The sequence below is a fragment of the Moschus berezovskii genome, chromosome 9, assembly GCF_049115385.1.
Source record: "Moschus berezovskii isolate FMDL1 chromosome 9, NW_MosBer_1.0, whole genome shotgun sequence".
Classification (NCBI taxonomy): Eukaryota; Metazoa; Chordata; class Mammalia; order Artiodactyla; family Moschidae; genus Moschus; species Moschus berezovskii.
Window position 1 is genome coordinate 87,438,726 of NC_142468.1, and position 21,809 is coordinate 87,460,534.

At 44.8% G+C, this 21,809-nt stretch overlaps 1 long non-coding RNA gene across 1 annotated transcript in view; it reads left to right on the forward strand.

The window, feature by feature from the left end:
- LOC129562581 (uncharacterized) overlaps positions 1 to 21,809 on the forward strand; it is a 96,234-nt gene that overhangs the window by 22,448 nt on the left and 51,977 nt on the right. The window lies entirely within an intron of this gene.

Consider the following 21,809-nt stretch of genomic DNA (forward strand, 5'->3'; position numbering starts at 1 on the left):
CTGTGTCTCTTTTGCTGTCTCGTATACAGGGTTATCATTTGCATCTTTCTAAATTCCATATATATGCGTTAGTATACTGTATTGGTGTTTTTCTTTCTGGCTTACTTCACTTTGTCTAATAGGCTCCAGTTTCATCCACCTCATTAGAACTGATTCAAATGTATTCTTTTTAATGGCTGAATAATACTCCATTGTGTATATGTACCAAAGCTTTCTTATCCATTCGTCTGCAGATGGACATCTAGGTTGCTTCCATGTCCTGGCTATTATAAACAGTGCTGCAATGAACATTGGAGTACATGTGTCTCTTTCAATTCTGGTTTCCTCGGTGTGTATGCCGAAGAGTGCGATCGCTGGATCATATGGCAGTTCTATTTCCAGTTTTTTGAGGAATCTCCACACTGTTCTCCATAGTGGCTGTACTAGTTTGCATTCCCACCAACAGTGTAAGAGGGTTCCTTTCTCTCCACATCCTCTCCAGCATTTATTGCATGTGGACTTTTGGATAGCAGCCATTCTGACTGGTGTGAAATGGTATCTCATTGTGGTTTTGATTTGCATCTCTCTGATTATGAGGGATGTTGAGCATTTTTTCATGTGTTTGTTAGCCATCTTTATGTCTTCTTTGGGGAAATGTCTGTTTAGTTCTTTGGCCCATTTTTTGATTGGGTCATTTATTTTTCTGGAATTGAGCTGCAGGAGCTGCTTGTATATTTTGGAGATTAATCCTTTATCAGTTGCTTCATTTGCTATTATTTTCTCCCATTCTGAAGGCTGTCTTTTCACCTTACTTATAGTTTCCTTTGCTGTGCAGAAGCTTTTGATTTTAATTAGGTCCCATTTGTTTATTTTTGCTTTTATTTCCAATATTCTGGGAGGTGGGTCATGGAGGATCCTGCTGTGATTTATGTCGGAGAGTGTTTTGCCCACGTTCTCCTCTAGGAGTTTTATAGTTTCTGGTCTTACATTTAGCTCTTTAATCCATTTTGAGTTTATTTTTGTGTATGGTGTTAGGAAGTGTTCTAGTTTCATTCTTTTACAAGTGGCTGACCAGTTTTCCCAGCACCACTTGTCAAAGAGACTGTCTTTTCTCCATTTTATATTCTTGCCTCCTTTGTCAAAGATAAGGTGTCCATAGGTGCGTGGATTTATCTCTGGGCTTTCTATTTTGTTCCATTGATCTATATTTCTGTCTTTATGCCAGTACCATACTGTCTTGATGACTGTGGCTTTGTAGTAGAGCCTGAAGTCCGGCGGGTTAATTCCCCCAGTTCCATTTTTCTTCCTCAAGATTGCTTTGGCTATTCGAGGTTTTTTATATTTCCATACAAATTGTGAGATTATTTGTTCTAGTTCTGTGAAAAATATCGTTAGTAGCTTGATAGGGATTGCATTAAATGTATAAATTACTTTGGGTATTATACTCATTTTTACAATATTTATTCTTCCAATCCATGAACATGGTATATTTCTCCATCTATTAGTATCCTCTTTGATTACTTTCAGTAGTGTTTTATAGTTTTCTATGTACAAGTCTTTTGTTTCCTTAGGTAGATATATTCCTAAGTATTTAATTCTTTTCGTTGCAACAGTGAATGGAATAGTTTCCTTAATTTCTCATTCTATTTTCTCATTATTAGTGTATAGGAATGCAAGGGATTTCTGTGTGTTGATTTTATATCCTGCAACTTTACTGTAATCATTGATTAGCTCTAGTAGTTTTCTGGTAGAGTCTTTAGGGTTTTCTGTGTAGAGGATCATGTCATCAGCGAACAATGGAAGTTTTACTTCTTCTTTTCCAATTTTTATTCCTTTTATGTCTTTTTCTGCTCTGATTGCTGTGGCCAAAACTTCCAGAACTATGTTGAATAGTAGTGGGGAGAGTGGGCACCCTTGTCTTGTTCCTGACTTTAGGGGAAATGCTTTCAGTTTTTCACCATTGAGGATAATGTTTGCTGTGGGTTTGTCATATATAGCTTTTATTATGTTGAGGTATGTCCCTTCTATTCCCACTTTCTGGAGAGTTCTTATCATAAATGGATGTTGAATTTTGTCGAAGGCTTTCTCTGCATCTATTGAGATAATCATATGATTTTTATTTTTCAGTTTGTTAATGTGGTGTATTACGTTGATTGATTTGCGGATATTGAAGAATCCTTGCATTCCTGGGATAAAGCCTACTTGGTCATGATGTATGATCTTCTTAATGTGTTGTTGGATTCTGATTGCTAGAATTTTGTTAAGGATTTTTGCATCTATGTTCATCAGTGATATTGGCCTGTAGTTTTCTTTTTTTGTGGGGTCTTTACCAGGTTTTGCGATTAGGGTGATGGAGGCCTCATTCTTTCAGCATTTTAAATATGTCATTTTATACTATTTGTCTGATAATTCCAGTATCTAAAGACAATACAGACTTGTTTCTACCATCTGTTGTTTGGTGTTTGGTGATTTTCAGCTAGAAGCTACTATTTGGAACTTTCTCTGTGGGAATTCTTGAGACTTGGGGTGAAGGTGGATTCTTCCAAGAGTATTTGCATTTGATTTGCCAGATTCCCACAGTATAACCAAACTGGGCCCACTTTAAATTAAATTAAATGCTGGACTGAAATTTTTCAGATCACCCAAGTAGTGTGAATTTGGGCTTCAAATGATATAGATATGCCTTACAGTTGTGAATTTGCAGGGGCTATTTTATTTCTCCTGAGAAGAGGGACACTAAGATTGGCATTTTTCTTTTCAGGCTGTTGGGAGGTAGTGGTGCTTTTGTCTGGCCCATTCATTCACTGAAGTCCCAATCTTAGGCGAGAAAGGTTTTACCAGACTTCCCACCTTAGAGACAACTTGAATTTCTCTCAGTAGTGTGCTGGAACTGGCTCCTACCAACTCAGAAGAACCAAATACTTAGGAATTCTGGGTGTCAGTTCCTGGTACCATTGAGAGCTTGAAACTGGCTATGGTAGGAATATTTACACCTTGGAAATCAGCAAACACTAAAAATAGGGTACTTTGTTTTGTTGGAGAGCCAGTTACTACTACAACACTGATTTCTCTCATATCACCCCATTCTATATGACCAAGTTCAAGTCTACTGAGCTAAGAAATAAAAACAATAAAGTGTCACTTGTGCAAAATGAAAAAGTTGTAGGGATCTGCTGTATAAGATCATGCTTATAGTTAACAATATTGTACTGTACACTTAAATTTTAGTTAAGAGGGGGGACTTCCCTGGTGGTCCATTGGTTAAGAATTCAGCTTGCAATGCAGGAAACATGGGTTTGGGAACTAAGATCCCATGTGCCTTGGAGTAACTAAGCCCATGCACAACTGCTGACCCTGCGAGCCACAATGAAAGATCCCTCGTGACGCAACAAAGATTCCACATGGGCCGCAACTAGACCCAACACAGCCAAACAAACAAATAAAATTTGTTAAGAGTGTAGACTTCATTATATATATGGCAGAGATGGAGTGGTCTCCACAATATAAACAAACAAATTAATTAAAAAATAGCTCAACTTACCTCTCTGGAATCTGGAGTTTTAGGAGCTGAGTATTCCTCATTTTTCTTGACCATTCATCAGTGCATTAAAAGTTTTTCTTCTCTTTTATCCAGAATTGTTTGCAGAAAGAAGCTTATTTAAGGTACTTTGTCCATCTTTTTACTAGAAAATGAGGTGTTCTCAGTTTTTTAACCTAGAAATTGAGATTGCTGTGCTAAATCAGTAGTTCTTAACACTTTGGGGACATAGGCATTTAAAAAATCTGATAAAAATGACAGCCTAGAGACCCTCCACCTAGGAAAATACACATACAGGGGAAATATATGTTTTTGCTCCCCTGAAACCACGTATGGCCCAAGATTAATACACCACAGTGACATGAATGCACTCTGAGGTTCTTTCCAGAGGTCATTTTTGATGCCTCTGCTATGCTCTCTGCTCTAGGCAGAGTTTCTGCAAGTCTTCTCTTGGCTAAATATGAGTACAGAGTCTCAGATTGGGGCTTCCAGGATCTCCAAGGCCTCTCAGAGCAGGAAAAACTGAGTTACCAACCAAAATCTATACAGAGCTAAAGCAAAGGCAATATTCCCTCAGCCAGACCTCCCCACATCTATTCATTCAATGAGTATTTCCTGGACCCCATTCCAATCTAAGTAACAAATCATCCCCCCAATTATATATACTAACAACAACAATCAGTTCGTTTTTCATCTCTCACGGTTCCAGGAGTAACTGGTCCAGCTAGGCAATTCTCACTCAGGGTTTCTCATGTGGTCCCAGTCAGATGGCAGCTGAGGCTGGAATCACCTCCAAGCCTCCCCTAGTATGTGTCTGCCAGTTGATATTGGCTATTGGCTAAGTTCTCAGTGGGGCTTTTAGCTGAAACACTTACCTGTGCCCTCTCTATGTGAACTGGGCATCTTCACAACATGGCAGCTATTTCTGAAAGGAGCATCCAAAAAGACATCAGGCCAGGAGGAAACCATGCTACCCTTCATGACCTAGCCTTAGATGTCACACTGCGTTGCTTCTGCCACATCTGTTAACTAGAGGCAAGTCATTAGACCAGCGCATATTTAAAGGGAGGCCGACTGGACTCTATCTCTTGATAGGAAGAGTATCAAAAAATTTGCAGACATGTTTTAAAATTATCATGTACTCCTGTGTGCCAAGCACTGTACAAGGCACTTGTGATAAGAGTGGTAAGTTATACAAACCCTCCCTTATGGTCTAGTGGTAGAGACAAACACTAATAAAATAACATTACAAATATGTACACAACTGTATACTACTTTGACAGTACTATGGAAGAAGAGTATGGGGAGCCATGAGAAATTATATTACACATTAGTATGACCTAGACCAGGGACTCAAGGATGAATTCCCTGAGGAAGAGACATTCGGGTTGAGATCCAAAGTATTAGTTGTTGCTAACTCCATGAAGTGAGTTGAAGAAGAACCTTCCAGGTGGAGGAAACCATAGCCATGGCCCTGCAACAGTAGGCAAGGTCCTGAGAGGCAGCCAGTGTCTTTGGAGGCAGACAGCAGAGGACGAAGGTGTGAGACAAGGCTGCAGAGGTGGGCTGAGACCAGGCCCCTAGACCTTGTAGGTAGGTGAGAATATTTGTCTTTGGCCTAAAGCTGCAGGAAGCTGTTGACGGGTCACTCACTGGAGCGTGACATGAACAGATTTGTGATATAAAGGTCACTTTGGCTACAGCATGGATAACCCCTGCCAGGCGCTGAGTCAGGTCTGGAAGGGCTGGGAGATTCCTGTCCACAGTACATTCCCTCTCCATGACAGTCTCCCACACACGTGCTAAAGCTAACAGCTGCCGAGGTCCTGTGCACCCTATACTTGATCTCCTCGGTCCCTCTTCCCAGGCATAGGGAGCTCTGCCATCTTTTATGACTTAATTAGTCACTCCTTTAGTCTGTCAATCAGTTGGTACATTGAATAATGGCCCCCAAAGGATATGTCCACAGGCTAATCTCCTTGTTTGGGGGAAGAAAAGATCTTTATGAATATAACTAAGCTAAAGATCTTAAGATGAGGAGATCATCCTCGATTTTCTGGGTGGGCTCTAAATCCTATGACAAATGTCCTTAGAAGAGAGGAGGAAGTGACCATGGAGACACAGGCTAGAGTGATGAAGCTCAGCTCAAGGAATACCAACAGCTGCTAGGAGCCGGAAGAGTAACAGGACGCATCGTCCCCTGGACCCTCCAGAAGGAACACAGCCATGCTGATGCCTTGATTTCAGCCCAGGGATCTGATTTTGAGCTTCTGGCCCCCCAGAACTGAGATAATAAACTTTTAATTGTTTAAAGCCACCAGTTTGCGGTAATTTGTCACAGCAGCCATAGGAAATTAATGATAGGTAATCCTCTAGTTGTTCCTTCCTGAGGAGCTTTACTGGCTCCTTCAGGGAACCTCCCAGTGTTGGAATGCCCAAAGCTATTTTCAAGCTGCTGCTTCGTCTATTCTCTCAAGGTGACTAACACTACACACAGACCCTTCTCTTGAAGTCTAGCCGTCTTCACAGGTAGACAAAAAGAGGACTCTGGTTCCATTCCCATCTCTACCCCCAAATCTTCCTGACCAGGCATCCCCAGCCACTCAGCACTCAAGTTGGAAATTTGGTAGCCATCCTAGATTTCTCCATTTCTCTCATATCTTATAAGTCTGTTAGTGCATTTGTTATTAGGTCTCAAAATATTTCTCAAATATGTCTGAAAAGTGATAGTTGCACAGTCGTGTCCGACTTTTTGCAACCCATGGACTGTAGCCCAACAGGCTCCTCTGTCCATGGGATTTCCTAGAGCAAGAATACAGGAGTGGGTAGCCATTCCCTTCTCTAGGCGATCTTCTCGACCCAAGAATTGAACCCAGGTCTCCTGCATCACAGGCAGATTCTTTACTGTCTCAGACACCAGGGAAGCCCCTCCTTTTCATTTCCACTGTCACCAGTATCTCTCACCAGTATGACTGTAACAGTCTCCAAAACACACGCAGTTCCTACTCTTACCCACTCCCCCGCCCCAGCCCCTTCTCCTCACAGCAGCCAGAATGAATTTCAAAAATTAGATCAGGTTGCAGTTTTTTGAGCAACTTTATTGAGGTATAGTTAACATATAATTACACATACAATTGGATACAATTGGAATATTCAATTTGATAAGTTTTGACATATTGGATATACCTGTGAAATTATCAGTAATCTTTATAACCTTGAGTTGGGCAGAGTTCTTAGATATGTTGCAAATAGTGCTAACAATAAAAGAAAAAACAACAAACTAGATGATTAAAATTTAACACTTTTGCTATCGAAAAGAAACCACTAGGAAAATGAAAAGATGGCTACCACTGGGAGAAAATATTTGTAAAATATATCCTATAGAGGACTTGTATCTAGAATATACTTTTTAAAAACCTATTTATAATAGGTCTAGAATGAATTAGCAAAGAATAGACCCAGAATACATGAAGAATTTGTATTAGAATATATTTTAAAATACAAATAGATAAAGAAGTTGTGGTACATATACACAATGGAATATTACTCAGTCATAAAAAGGAATGCATTTGAGTCAGTTCTGAAGAGGTGGATGAACCTAGAACCTATTATACAGAGTGAAGTGAGTCAGAAAGATAAATACTGTATTCTAACACACATATATACGGAATCTAGAAAAATGGTACTGAAGAATTTATTTACAGGGCATCAGTGGAGAAACAGACATACAGAATAGACTTATGGACATGGGAGAGGGGAGGAGAGGGTGAGATGTATGGAAAGAGTAACATGGAAAGTTACATTACCATATGTAAAACAGACAGCCAACGGGAATTTGCTGTATGGCTCAGGAAACTCAAATGGGCTCTGTATCAACCTAGAAGGGTGGGGTGGAGAAGGGGATGGTAGTGAGGTTCAACAGGAAGGGGATATATGTATACCCATGGCTGATTCATGTTGAGGTTTGACATAAAACAACAAAATTCTGTAAAGCAATTATCCTTCAATAAAAAATAAATTTTAAAAAATAGAAAAAAATATATGCAGCTCAGTAAGAAGGCACAAAAAAATATTTTATTTTTAAATGAAAAAGAGGTTTAAACAGACACTTCTCCAGAGAAGATATACAAGCAGCAAATAAGAATATGAAAAGTACTCCTTGGCTATTAGGGAAATGTAAATTAAAATACAGAGATACCACTACACATCCGCTTTTAGGAAAGCTAAAAGACTGACCTTACCAAGTGTTGGAGAGCATATGGCATCTGCCATATAAAACACACTATAATTCTCCTACACTACTGGTAGGAATATAAAATTGTGTAAAAACTTTGGAAAACATTATGGTACTTTCTCAGAAATGAAACACACCACTTTACTCAGTTATTCTCCTTTTATTAATTTTTCTTGCTATATTGCACTGGCTAGGACCTCTGGTACAATGCTAAACAGAAGTAGTAAAAACAGACACTCTTGTCTCAGGAAGGGAAGTACTCAGTCTTTCTGTTAGCCTTTAGCTTTTCATAGATTCCAGATTGAGGGACTTCCCTTCTTTTCCTACTTTGCTGAGGGTTTTTATCAAACATAAGTGTCGGATTTTGTCAAATCCTTTTCCTGCCTCTATTGAGGTGATGTTATTTGTTTTTCCCTTTTTCAGTTTGCTAATATGGTGAATTATATGAATTGATTTTCAAATATTTCTTCAAGCTGGCATTTCTGGGTTTCAGTTCAGTTCAGTTCAGTTCAGTCGCTCAGTCGTGTCCGACTCTCCGCGACCCCATGAATCACAGCACGCCAGGCCTCCCTGTCCATCACCAACTCCCGGAGTACACTCAAACTCATGTCCACAGAGTCGGTGATGCCATCCAGCCATCTCATTCTCCGTCGTCCCCTTCTCCTCCCGCCCCCAACCTTTCCCAGCATCAGAGTCTTTTCCAGTGAGTCAACTCGTCTCATGAGGTGGCCAAAGTATTGGAGTTTCAGCTTTAGCATCAGTCCCTCCAATGAACATCCAGGATTGATCTCCTTTAGAATGGACTGGTTGGATCTCCTTGCAGTATAAGGGACTCTCAAGAGTCTTCTCCAACACCACAGTTCAAAAGCATCGATTCTTCGGCGATCAGCTTTCTTCACAGTCCAACTCTCACATCCATACATGACCACGGGAAAAACCATTGCCTTGACTAGACGGACCTTGGTCGGCAAAGTAATGTCTCTGCTTTTTAATATACTATCAAGGTTGGTCATAACTTTCCTTCCAAGGAGCAAGCGTCTTTTAATTTCATGGCTGTAATCACCATCTGCAGTGATTTTGGAGCCCAAAAAAACAAAGTCTGACACTGTTTCCACTGTTTTTCCATCTATTTCCCATGAAGTGATGGGACCAGATGCCATGATCTTTGTTTTCTGAATGTTGAGCTTCAAGCCAACCTTTTCACTCTCCTCTTTCACTTTCATCAAGAGGCTTTTGAGTTCCTCTTCACTTTCTGCCATAAGGGTAGTGTCATCTGCATATCTGAGGTTATTGATATTTCTCCCAGCAATCTTGATTCCAGCTTGTGCTTCTTCCAGCCCAGCGTTCCTCATGATGTACTCTGCATATAAGTTAAATAAGCAAGGTGACAATATACAACCTTGACGCACTCCTTTTCCTATTTGGAACCAGTCTGTTGTTCCATGACCGGTTCTAACTGTTGCTTCCTGACCTGCATACAGGTTTCTCAAGAGGCAGGTCAGGTGGTCTGGGATTCCCATCTCTTTCAGAATGTTCCACAGTTTATTGTGATCCACACAGTCAAAGGCTTTGGCATAGTCAATGAAGCAGAAATAGATGTTTTTCTGAAACTCTCTTGCTTTCTCCATGATCCAGCGGATGTTGGCAATTTGATCTCTGGTGCCTCTGCCTTTTCTAAAACCTGCTTGAACATCTTAGCCTTCTTTTATACATTGCTGGGTTTACTTTGCTAGAATTTTTATTAAGTTTTTGCATTTATGTTCATGTCTGTCTGGTTTTGGTATCAGAGTAATGCTACTCTCTGAATTAATTAAGAACTATTCCTTCCTTTTCAATTTTCTGAAGAATTTTATATAAAATTGGTAATTTTTCCTTATGTTTGAGAGAATTCACCAGTAAAGGCATCCAGGTCTGAAGTTTTCTTTGTGGGAAGATTTTAAACTACAAATTCAACTTCTTTAGTGGATAGAGTGTTATCCAGGTTATCTATTTTTTTTTCTTTTCTACCTCAGAACCAGCATTAGGTGCTATTTATTTATTAACTGGCCATGTGGCATGTGGGATCTTAGTTCCCCAACCAAGGATCAAACCCATGCCCCTGCACTGGAAGCATGGAGTCGTAACCCCTGAACCACCAAGGAAGTCCCTATTTCTTCTTGAGTATGTGTCACACTTTCGCTTAAAGTCCTCGGGGCCTTCCCCTCACACCTACCTAAATCCTTACTGTGGCTTACAAGGTCATGTCTGGTCTGCTCTGGCCTCCTCTCCAACCTTAGCTTCATGCTGGCCTCTGCTCACTCACCATGTTCCATCAAATCAGTCTTCTTACTATTCCAAGGTAACACCAAGCTCTTCCCTGTCTCAAGGCCTCAGCATTGCTTTTCACTCTATCTGGAAAGTTCTTCCACGGGCTCTCTGCATGTTTCCTTTTTTTCTCTCATTCCCCAGTTCTCAGATTATGCATCTGGGAGGTCTTCCCTGACCATTATATCCAGGGTAGGGCCTTATGGCTACTCTCTCCTATAGAATCCAATTTATTTTCTTCATAATACATGTATCACACCCTTGGGACTTCCCTAGAGGTCCAGTGCTTAAGACTGTGCACTTTCAATGTAGGGGGCGCAGGTTCAATTCCTGGCTGGGGAACTAAGATCCCACATGCTCCATGGTGTGGCCAAAAATTTCTTTAAAAAATTTTAAAAACAAACAAAATATATATATATCTGTATACACACACACACACATATGTCATCCCATCATTGTTTTATTTACCGTCAGCTCCCTAAGAACAAGAATCTTGTCTGTCTTGTTCACTACTATATCCCCTGCACCCAGCATAACAGAGGGTACAAGCAAGGTACTCATTACTATTTGTTGAATAAGTAGATTTATTGGTCAGTCAGGCTGCACATAAAGCAGGCAGTGAGTCTTCTGTGAGATGGCCAGTCAGTCTGAGTTTCTCATTCAGCCTAAGGTAAGTCAGGTAGGCTTTGAGTGGGCTGGTTGCTCTGTGGGGCAGGGCTTTATGACTGATGAGTCCCCTGTAAGGTCAGGATTCTGGGGGACACAAAGAAATGAAAAGCTGAGGCTCACTGCCAAGAAGCTTCTGGCTACCTGTCTACTTGGAGGCTCACAGCTCCCCACCACCCAGCTGGGAGGGAAAGTGAGGATGGTACAGGATGACTAGGGAGGAGGCTACAGAGCATGATCCAACCTCTGGCAGCTGCTCCTCAACAACTGCTGCAGGGCTTCCAAATGCCATAAAAGCCTTACCTGGCGACCGCTGTGCTTAGCAAGAGCCTGTTCAGGAGACACAGAGAGAGTTTTGTGGCTTCTTCCCCACCCTACCTCCCCTGAATTGGGCCCTCTGCTCATGGAAACTCCCCCAGTGGACCTGGCTGTCTGGCCCCAGGAGACAGGCAGTGGTGCGTGCCGCCAAAGCCCGCTGTGCACAGGGGCAGGACACAGGCCTGTACTTCCAGAGGCCACTTCCTGCAACTGAACCCAACCTAGGTGCCTCTCTCCCCAGCTCTCTGGTTGAGGAAGGGGCCTTGTATGGAAGCAGGAGACTGCACAATGAATCCCAAGTTTCCCAGGAACACCCCCGGCTGTGAGATCATGGCGTGGCTGGAGTCCCGTCACAGACGAGCATGTGTAGGAGGGTGTCAGAACTGTCTGCATGAGAAGCAGCTGTTCGCGATAACTGGACAGCCGCACTGCTCACTGACAAACTGCATGACCAGGAGGCCCTCCTCAGGTGACATCACCCTCCTCGCACACCGGTGAGGGAAATGAGCGCAGGGTGGCCATCAGAGGCGGTCTGTTTACTTACAGAGACCCTGGCCGTCAGCAGTTCTTTGACCAGACATTCCCTGTCCTAGCCAGCATGAAGCAGAAATTTCCTTAAACACATTATTTTGGGCTCAACCCATTTGTGCCCTTGTTTTCTTTTTTTTTTTTTTAAGAGGAAAATTTCCAGTTCTGGCTCCAAACAGAGCAGCCCAGTGATGATGGGGGGATATCAAAATAACTCCCAGAGGGACTTCTGCAAATTAAGTTGCTCCCACCTGTCCAGTCACCTCTGGAGCTGAGAGATCATCAAACCAGTTCTCCATCACCCATGTGTGTGTGTGTGGAGAGGTGGGTCAGAGGGGTGCCCAGGATGACCTCAAGGGCAGACCCTCTCCTTGAGGGCCTCCCTCAGCACCTCAGCTACCCTGAGCTCATACTCAGCGCATTTCTCAATTCAGAATCCCTGGCTAGGCCCTAGACCCCTCCCTCATTCCCTCCAGGTCAGGGATATTTCCGGAGAGTCCAAGAGCTGCCAGTTTTCACAGGCTCCAGGGGATTCCCAAGATGGTCACTCCCACCAGCCCTGGCTGAGATGCTGTCACCTGCCCTCGCCCAACCCCCTCCATGTCATTCCTGCTGGAACTTGGCCATTCTGGAATACTTGGGGGAACAGGAGCTATGGAGGTCTCCTCAGTCTCCGCAGTGCTCCAGGATCCTAAGGCCATGCGTGCAGGAGCAGAGTGATGCCCTCCCAGGAGTATCAATCATGGAAGACAGGTGCCCTCTGCCGAACTGGGGCTGCCCACTACTGGGGCTGGTGTCAGACAGGCCCAGACATGTTGGGCAGCCTGAGGCCTTACCTGACCCAGCTCCTCCCTGTGGCCTGATCCTATTTAGCTCAGCGTCCTGCAGCACCAGGGATGGGCTCAGGGCAGAATCGGGTCAGGAAAGGCTGTTGGATCTGTGTTCCATAGTGCTTTTCATAAAACTAAAGAAAATGTCAAAGGTCCAAATCAGAGAATGGAGTGGAGGGAGAGGCTCACACACATGTGAGTTGGCAGCTTCTCAGAAGGCATTTAAGGGCCAGATTGTCTCATCCAACTGTGCCCCCTCAAGCAACATAGCACCTGAGCTCCCCAAACATGAGGTTCCAATTATCTCAATTAGACATGTCTACTAACCCAGAATTTATAAGGTAAGAAAGCTGGAAAGACCCCATATGAGGACAGAAGCTAATGTTTATCGAACATCTACTGTGAGCCTGGCATGACGCTCCACCCTTTACGCATGCTTATCTTATTCTGTCATCACCACCACCCTGAGGGAGGGTAACAGTACAGGAGGCACAGCACATACGGCACAGCTGGCATTCAAACCTGGTTCTGTATGAACCCAGGCAGCCTACAAATAAGCATTCCCAATTTGAACTTAGAAAGGAATTAACTCCAAAAATCCATCCCATTCCTTCCATAAACCAAGTAAGGCTTGTAAATTAAAGATGTGGTAATCCAACCTCGCCACTCTAACAGATGAGGAAACTGAGGCCAGATCACAGAGCAGGTCCAAGCTGAGCACAGGATAGTGACTCGGACTCAGGCCAGTGTTCCTCCCACCACCCCAGCCTGTCTGACAGTCCTAAGTCCTCAGTAAGTCAGGTGAGGGAAGAGTGGGAGAAAAGCTGTGGGTTCTACCCTCTAGAAGACACAACAAAGATGAACAGAAAAACACATCCACGGCCATGCACAGCCAAGCACACAGGAAAACACTCAAAGACACTGTTCTATGAGAAAACAAGCAGGAGGTGTCCTTACTCCAGGTCTGCCTTTTAGATGGCCACACTCTGGCTCTATTCATCCCACACAGTGAGAAGTCCCTGGGGTCAAGAGGATGGGCCCACTGGGAACCCAGGCCCTACTCCTAGACTACAACCCAGGTACGTGAGATTGCATTAGTTCCAGCTCAGAGCCATATAGCAGACTTCGGCAGTGCTGTGGGCACCCCTAGGTGCAGAGGGTGGCCAAGGGGGATACGCACGTGGAGTCTGGGCACATGTGAAGAATTACGCATGCATGGGAGCTACAGGATGAAGCCAGGATGGGGAAGAAGAAGCTGGGGCCACTCGCTCTGTGTTGCTGAGTTTCAGCACAAAACTCAGGAGTTGAGAATCCAAAATCAAACCCAGCCCTCTGGTTATTAGGAGTCTGTTTTGACTTAGAACATTTAAATATTTAGACACGAACGTAAGCCTTCATTTGTACACTTACCCGTGGTCTTTTAAATGTTAGGACCTGAGCTAGACAATTCTCTAAATCCCCCTATGCTGTGACAGCATAGGGCCAGTCACAATGCAAGCACTTGGAAGATGTCTGTTAGTAAATGAGCAAATCACTTTATGAATGAATTGAAGACTGAGTGAATGAATGCTTCTGCACAAATGTAAACAGACAAGCAGCCACACTTTCAGAGACTCACCAACATATCAGTGACAAATATATGCCCGTGCTCTCAAAGACACATATGCGTCAGCTTAATACATCAACAAAGACAAGTGCATGTTTTTACCAAACTAACCTAAATGCTCACATGTGTACTCCCACCAGCTATAGACCTACTCATCTATGCAAAGACACAGAGGCCCCCACTTTCCCTCGAAGATACCCCTACACACTAGCTTACACAGAGATGTGGATGTATATACATGCACATAAACACAGAAGCACACAATTTCCCCCTGAGGAATCCAATTCCAACTGGAAATGCAGCTGCCTACACATACAAACATGGAACAGTCACATAAATCCACACTGATACACACAGCCAGAAAAAGACAAAAGAAGAAGCCCAAGACAGACTGAAAGTTAGACAGCTGTCCACAGAGACCCCCGGGCTACCCTGGGCTTCCACACTGTCTGCGGCCAGAGGGGGTTCCTAGAGGAATTCTTTCTGCAGACAGGCTGAAGTAGTCTCTCTTCTCCCCCGCAGTCCCAGGCCAGAGCCCTAGGGCAGAAAAGCAGATGGTGTGTGCTGGCCAGGGCACCCCCTTCCCAAGTAATCTGCCCTCTGGCCCTGGCCACCTCCTATACCCTGGCCAAGCCTCGACTGGACGCTGGATCCTGGACGTGGCAGAGCCCCACTCAGGTCCTGCTGCCCCAGCTCCACTCCCAACAGGATGATTTAGGAGGGGCGGGTGAACAGTGCTTTTCCAGAGACTGCTTCCTCAGGAAATGGCTCAGCCGCAAGCCTGATCTCCAAAACAGGCGCAGGATGAAAACACCTCTGCTCCTCTCCAAAAACATGGGCCACCCCTCTCACCCAGGGCCCCTCACGTCATTCTAGCCACAACATCCCAAGGTTCCGTTCCGTTCCATCGCTCAGTGGTGTCCGACTCTATGCGACCCCGTGGACTGTAGCCTACCAGGCTTCTCCATCCATGGGATTCTCCAGGCAAGAATACTGGAATGGGTTACCGAAAAGCCTGGGGTCTTGCCTTGCTTCTGCACTGACTCATGATGCCCACCTCTGTAAAACAAGCCGTAGGGGTGTGATGCCTTCAGATGTACCTAGAATGATGTAGGAGCTTCAAATTCCCCAGGCAGCTTTCTGGGCATGGGTGAAGGGGCTCCAAACCTAGGGACAGTGGCCTTATCTTGACCTTGTCTGAAGTCACAAGAGTCATTACTACAAATACAGAGGTTGTGCCAGGAGTGGCTGAGGCGCTTGGCAGGGGGGCGAAATGGGGACTCAGGCTCAGGAATGTGCTGTGCGGTCTGAACACAGATGGTCACCTCCCCTCTCCCTTCCAGCTACTCACCAGGCCCCCCAGGCCTCTGCTGGAGGTGGACGCAGGGCTGCTGCCCGACCCGGCCAAGCAGACTGGGAGACAGGAATGCTGCTCAGCACAGCTGGCTGGACAGGGGAGACTGTTTATTCTCTGATGTCGGGAACATCTCAGACAATCAGGGGGATTTGGCCGCTGGCAGCCCCTGGATGCAAGGTTTAGAAGAAGTCAACTGAATCAGAGCAGGCTGATGGCCCAATCTCTGAGCAGGCAGTGGGGGTGGAAAGGAGAGGCCATCCCTCGGTGCCCCACGTGCAGTGCCACGTGCCCCTCAGAGCTCACCTGCTGGGTCTGCAGTGATGGGGCTGGACAGGTGAATGAAGCTGAGCTCAAAGCTCTCATTAATAGTGTGGGTTTCGGGGAGACTTCCCCTGTGCCCATTGCCAGCATCCAGCTGCACCCTGCTTATGAGACATGGCAGAGCTAACAGTCTTTGCCTGGGAAGTGAGTTCCCTTGGCACACCTTGAGCCTGGTGCCGCCCACTCCAGCCTCCTGCCCCATCAGTCCAGATCCCTTTTGCTCAGGCAGCTCCTCTAGCTGCGGCCTCACATTTACCTGTCTGTCTTATTATTTCAGCTCTAGAGTTAGCTTTGGCTCTGCCTCTTTCAGACTTTTTCACCTTGGGCAGTCACTTCTCCAAGCCTCTTTCTTCTCCTGTAAAATAAAGGCAATAGCATCTGCCTTGAGAGGGCATTGTGAAGATCAAATAATTCTTTCGATATGCCCATCATGCAGGAGGCACTTAATAAATGGTTGTACCCTTCTCCATCATTCCTTCTATTGCTACAGAGTCAACCTTTGGTTTTCTGGAGGGCCAAGATGCGCCAATATAATTTATAACCCAGAGCCCTGGTCTCATCTCCCCTCAGCTGCTCCCAGACCTCAGAGTACTCTGGGGTTCCCTAGGCCAGAAGACTTTTTGGAAGAGTGCAAGGTGACCCAAGTAAACACCCTGATGCTAAGGCTGCAGAATACCCCAGAATATGATGTTTTGTGTGTGTTGCCCAATTCTCATTTTGCACTGGTTTGCGTGCCTTGTGGTATAGTCCAGGGGTGAGGGAGGACTGTCAAAATTCAACAATTCAGACTCATATATCTGAAAACCATATCTTTATATATTCAATAAAAGGTTTACACCAAAAATAACGGAGCACCGGAGACGACAATGGATATAAGTTATGGGCTCCGTCCTTGTATTCCCCACAAGGCCCAATTTAAACTGTTAAATAAAGAGGAATTCATTGGTCACTTAAGCTACCAGGGCTTCCCTCGTAGCTCGGTCGGTAAAGAATCTACCTGCAATGCAGGAGACCCAGGTTCGATTCCTGGGTTGGGAAGACCCCTGGAGAAGGAAATCGCTACCCACTCCAGTATTCTTACCTGGAGAATCCCATGGAGAGAGGAGCCTGGCAGGCTAGTCCATGGGGTCGCAAAGAGTCAGACATGACTTAGCAACTAAACTACCACATTGGTCACTTCAGTGAAAAATCCAGCTCCAGGCATAATTGCATTCAGTACTCAAACATCATCATCGTGACCCTGTTCCTCTTCCCCTCTAGGCTTTGCTTTCAGCTGTTAGCATCAGCCTGAAGATTCCCAAGGCAGCAAGATGGCAGCAGAAAGAATGCAAGCTTCTTTCCTAGCAGCTCGAGAAAAAAAATCTTGGGGAGTCTGACTGGGTCACATGCCCATGTTTGAACCAATCACTGAGGCAGAGATGCGGGGCTGAAACTCACTGATTGGCTCGGGCCTCAGCCACTGCTCCACCCGCTAGAGTGTGTGGATGGGAGGGGCCTTCAGCTTCACCAAAATTCAGGGAGAGTGGAAAGAAATTGGTTCCCCACGGGGAAGGTGGGTTCAGTACCAGGAGAGTGATATGGGCTTCAGGGGACAAGAACAAATATCAAACCAAAGAAATAAGTGGGTCAGAAACTAAGATGATAAATGCTTTTCAAGCATACGTAAACCCTCTAAAACTATTATTGATGTTCTAGTTTTAAATCCCTACAGAACTCTGATGGGCAATGTGTTATGGACCTCTTTGGAATAGCCTGGACATGCTTGAAAACAGTAAGAACTATACCTTTAACAGAATGCAGTCCATACTTCCCAGGAATTCGGACCAGCCTTGTCTCCTCCTGCCCCACCAGCAGGCAGTTTGACTGAAGTGACCAGTATCGCCAGGGGAGAAAGGCCTGTCAGCACCACAGGCTGATTTCACTGGGCCAAAAGGGGTTGAAGTTATCAAGTAAGTGTGACTCCAGTAGCCTCAGCCCTCTCCCCCTATCCCCTCAGTTCAGTCGCTCAGTGGTGTCCAACTCTTTGCGACCCTATGATTCGCAGCACACCAGGCCTCTCTGTCCATCACCAACTCCCAGAGTCTACCCAAACCCATGTCCATCGAATCAGTGATGCCATCCAGCCATCTCATCCTCTGTCGTCCCCTTCTCCTCCTGTCCCCAATCCTTTCCAGCATTAGGGACTTTTCCAGTGAGTCAACTCTTCGCATGAGGCGGCCAAAGTATTGGAGTTTCAGCTTTAGCATCAGTCCTTACCATGACTGATCTCCTTTAGGATGGACTGGTTGGATCTCCTTGCAGTCCAAGGGACTCTCAAGAGTCTTCTCCAAAACCACAGTTCAAAAGCATCAATTCTTCGGCAATCAGCTTTCTTCACAGTCCAACTCTCACATCCATACATGACCACAGGAAAAACCATAGCCTTGACTAGACGGACCTTGGTTGGCAAAGTAATGTCTCTGCTTTTTAATATGCTATCTAGGTTGGTCATAACTTTCCTTCCAAGGAGTAAGCGTCTTTTAATTTCATGGCTGCAATCACTATCTTCAGCCCCCAAAAAATAAAGTTTGACATTGTTTCCACTGTTTCCCCATCTATTTCCCATGAAGTGATGGGACCAGATGCCATGATCTTCGTTTTCTGAATGTTGAGCTTTAAGCCAACTTTTTCACTCTCCTCCTTCCACTCACCCTTGAACTTCCAGCGATTTCTCTTTTACCACTTCCCTACCCCTTCTAAACTCTTACTAAAACCTGTTCTTAGGAAAGGCTTCCTCTTCAGTCATTTACGCTTGTGTATGAATAAACATCAAATTAATAATTTAATCTCTCTTAGGACCATTTGCATTTTGAGTCTGAGCCTTTAAAAATGAAACTTTTAAAAGACTCTGTCCTCCCCACCCCAATCTACTCCCAAAAGGTATTCTTGGTGATAAAGAATGAGACTCTGAAATCAACCAAAAAATGCCCACAAGATTATTTTAAACCCTCACCCATCTGTACTGGCTTACTGATGAATTTTTTCTTGCCTGACATCAGTCATCTTTGCTGACATTACCCTCTACTATGGCAAAGAAATTCCGTACATCCTTTCATCTATTTATTCAGTCAACAAGCATTTCTTAAGCTTCCACCGTATCTTAGATACTCGGGTTTACACAGATGACCTGGGCCTTGCCCTCAAAGAGCTTGCAGTTAAATTTTAGTGCAGGAAACATCACTTTCACCACCAGATTTTTAATACAAGCAAAGCCTAGCCCAGTGGTTGGTATACAGTAGGTACTCAGTAAATGCTTCTTCCCCTTCTCAGGGCTGTGCTATGTAGGCACTGCAGTGGAATACTGGAAATTTTCTAAAAACTCTTTCTGAGTGGATAAGAGTGCCAACAGGAGTGGGTGGAGATGGTGGTTTCTATCTTATTTCAGAACATTATGATTTATTTTGGATGTTCCAAATGTCAGGTTGGAGATTCATGCGAAGGAGAGGGGCTTATTCTAACCAGATCAGGGCTAGAGGCAGCCCAGGACACTGTCTCCATGGTGTACGGCCCCAGACAGTTTGGAAATAAACAGAAACCCATCCAGAGGTGACAGACTGACAAAATCAAAAACAAACAAAGGCCAAGAGATGGAAACTCTCGAGGTGGGGCAGCGGGGAGGGGAGGGGAGGGTTGTGGAAGGGGATTGGGGAGAAGTTTGGTCCTGGATTTTTCTAGGGAGCTGAATCCAGCCCCACCCCACCCCCTACCAAGAATCACCATGGCAACGAGGAGGGTGAGTCTGGCTGATTCCAAGTCAGGACAAACTTCCCAGGCTTAGCAGCAGGAATGGGCTCAGATGGATAAGTTCTAATGAAAAAGATCTGAAATGGGCTTTTAAAATCACAACCTCCCACTGGTTTTGCAGGCAATCAGTGTTTAACGAAATAGAAACAAGAATGGGCCACATCCCTCCTCCACATCTTTCTCACAAACACATGTACACTTACTTATCCAAAAGCCCAGAGTAAAATCCTTCCTTTTGTGGTGGAAAGTGACAGCTCATGTGATCCTTGGCACTTCTCAGAAGCAGGGACCTAGCCTGTGAAAAGTCCACTTGCCACCTCCCGTAACTGTCCCCTTCACCCTGCCCTTGGCAGTGGCATTAGTGACAGAAGGCTGATGAGGTTGCTTTGACAAGACCAAGGCAGCTGGGCCTCTAATAAGAGGCAGCTCCAAATGAACCACCATCTGGTCTCATCTGCCATCAGCTGCCCGGTGGAGCTCTTGGCCCTTAGGGGCTTTGTTGGCAAGGAGACTGGTGCTTCCTCCTCTCTGAAAGTGTCTGCAGCATGAGCCGCCTGAACTCTCAACTCCCAGAAGCCAATTTTGCCCTTTCCTGAACTTGTTGGCCTACAGGGTCTCCCTTAGATGTGGAGCTGTGCTAAACAGAATTGAGACTAGGGTTTGTTTCCTTCCTGCCTTTCTATCCCCAGGTACCCAGGGATCTCCCACTATCCCCTAGGACCCCATACTATCCTGTGACCCTCGTCCAGAGTTGGCTCATCCACTAGGCATAGTAGGCATAGGGCCTAGAGTCCACATCACAAAAAGGATTTAATTCCCTTTAAAAGTAGAAGAGGGACTTCCTTGATAGTCCAGTGGCTAAGACTCTGCATTCCCAATGCAGGGGTCCTGGGTTCAATCCCTGGTCAGGGAACTAGATCCCACATGTAGCTATTAAGATCCCAGGTGCCGCAACTAAGACCCAGTACAGCCAAATTAAAGAAAAAGTAGAAGGGAAAAAAAAAGAGCTTTTAAATGGAACATTTAGTACATTTAGTAATAAAACATTTTAGTACATAATAGTAATATTCATCTTTATACCAACACAGCCCTAAAGTATAATTTTATATTTTTTTTAGATAAAGGGGACCATGAAGGCACAAGTGCCCAGGGCTCAGGAAAGTCATAACACAGCCCTGTCCTGCCCTAGTCTTCCCTCATAGAGAAATGTATCTGTCCCTGGGGTCCACTGGCTTGGAAGCTCCTGGAGGTCAAGACCATTCTTCAACCATCCTCATGTCCCCATCATAAGCCCAGTGCCTGTCCCACAGTCACATCAGGTATTGTACCACCTCTTTTTTTTTGGAAGGTGGGAAAAGAACAGAAACCTCAGAAAAAGGGGGGTTAGTTTTTAAATAAATATTGTCTGACAACCCCTGGAAACTGCTCATGTCAGGTCTGTATAGTCGGACTTTGTTCACATCCCCTGTGCTGTACTCTACTGAAACTGTTCCGGCCAAGTTCACCAATGATCTCCAACTCAGTAAATCCAATAAATACTTCTCTGGTGTAATCTTGACTGTTTGGCAGCATTTGACACTGCTCACCAGACTTCCTTTTCACTTCTGTGACACTTCACTGTTCCGATGTCCCTGGACATAAGTCCTGTACTTTGCATGCTCCTCCTTATAATCTCCTCTGCTGGGCCACTGAAAACAAGTAACAGCAGCAGCTGAAACGTATCAGCTACTTGCTCTACTGTAACTGGTAAATTCTTTTAATCCTCAAAATAATCCTAAATCCATTCTCCAACTACCAGCTAAAGTAATGTTTCTGCAAACCAAATCTGATCACGTCATTTCCTTGCTTAAAATCTAATGGCTTTCCCCAGCCCACAGTTTTTAAGGTCTTTCATGATCTGGCCCCTATCTCTCCACCCCACTTCTCACCATAGCCTCTTCCTTTATGACCCTCTCCTGCTCTTAGCTTCTCCAGCAAAAACTCCACGTCTCTGCGTGCTATTCACACTGCCTGAAACACTTTTCCTCCACCTCTTAGCCTAACACTGATGGCTCTTCCAGGATTCAGTGACCATCCCCTTTCCTGGGAGCCCAGGGGGGCTATATAGCGTGGCGCTTATGAGACTGACACTGAAGTCAAGTTCCACCCTCAGCTCTGCCACTTCCTAGCCTACCCACTTTGGGCAAGCTATTCAACATTCTAGGACTTCATTTTCTTGTCTGTAGTGAGGGTTAAAGAAATCAGTACATGAAAGGTGCCTTGTAGGCTCAGGGTGACCCCTAACCATGTTAAGATACCTTGCCAACTGTTTTCCAGAACTCCTTTATAATATCCTATACTGCCAA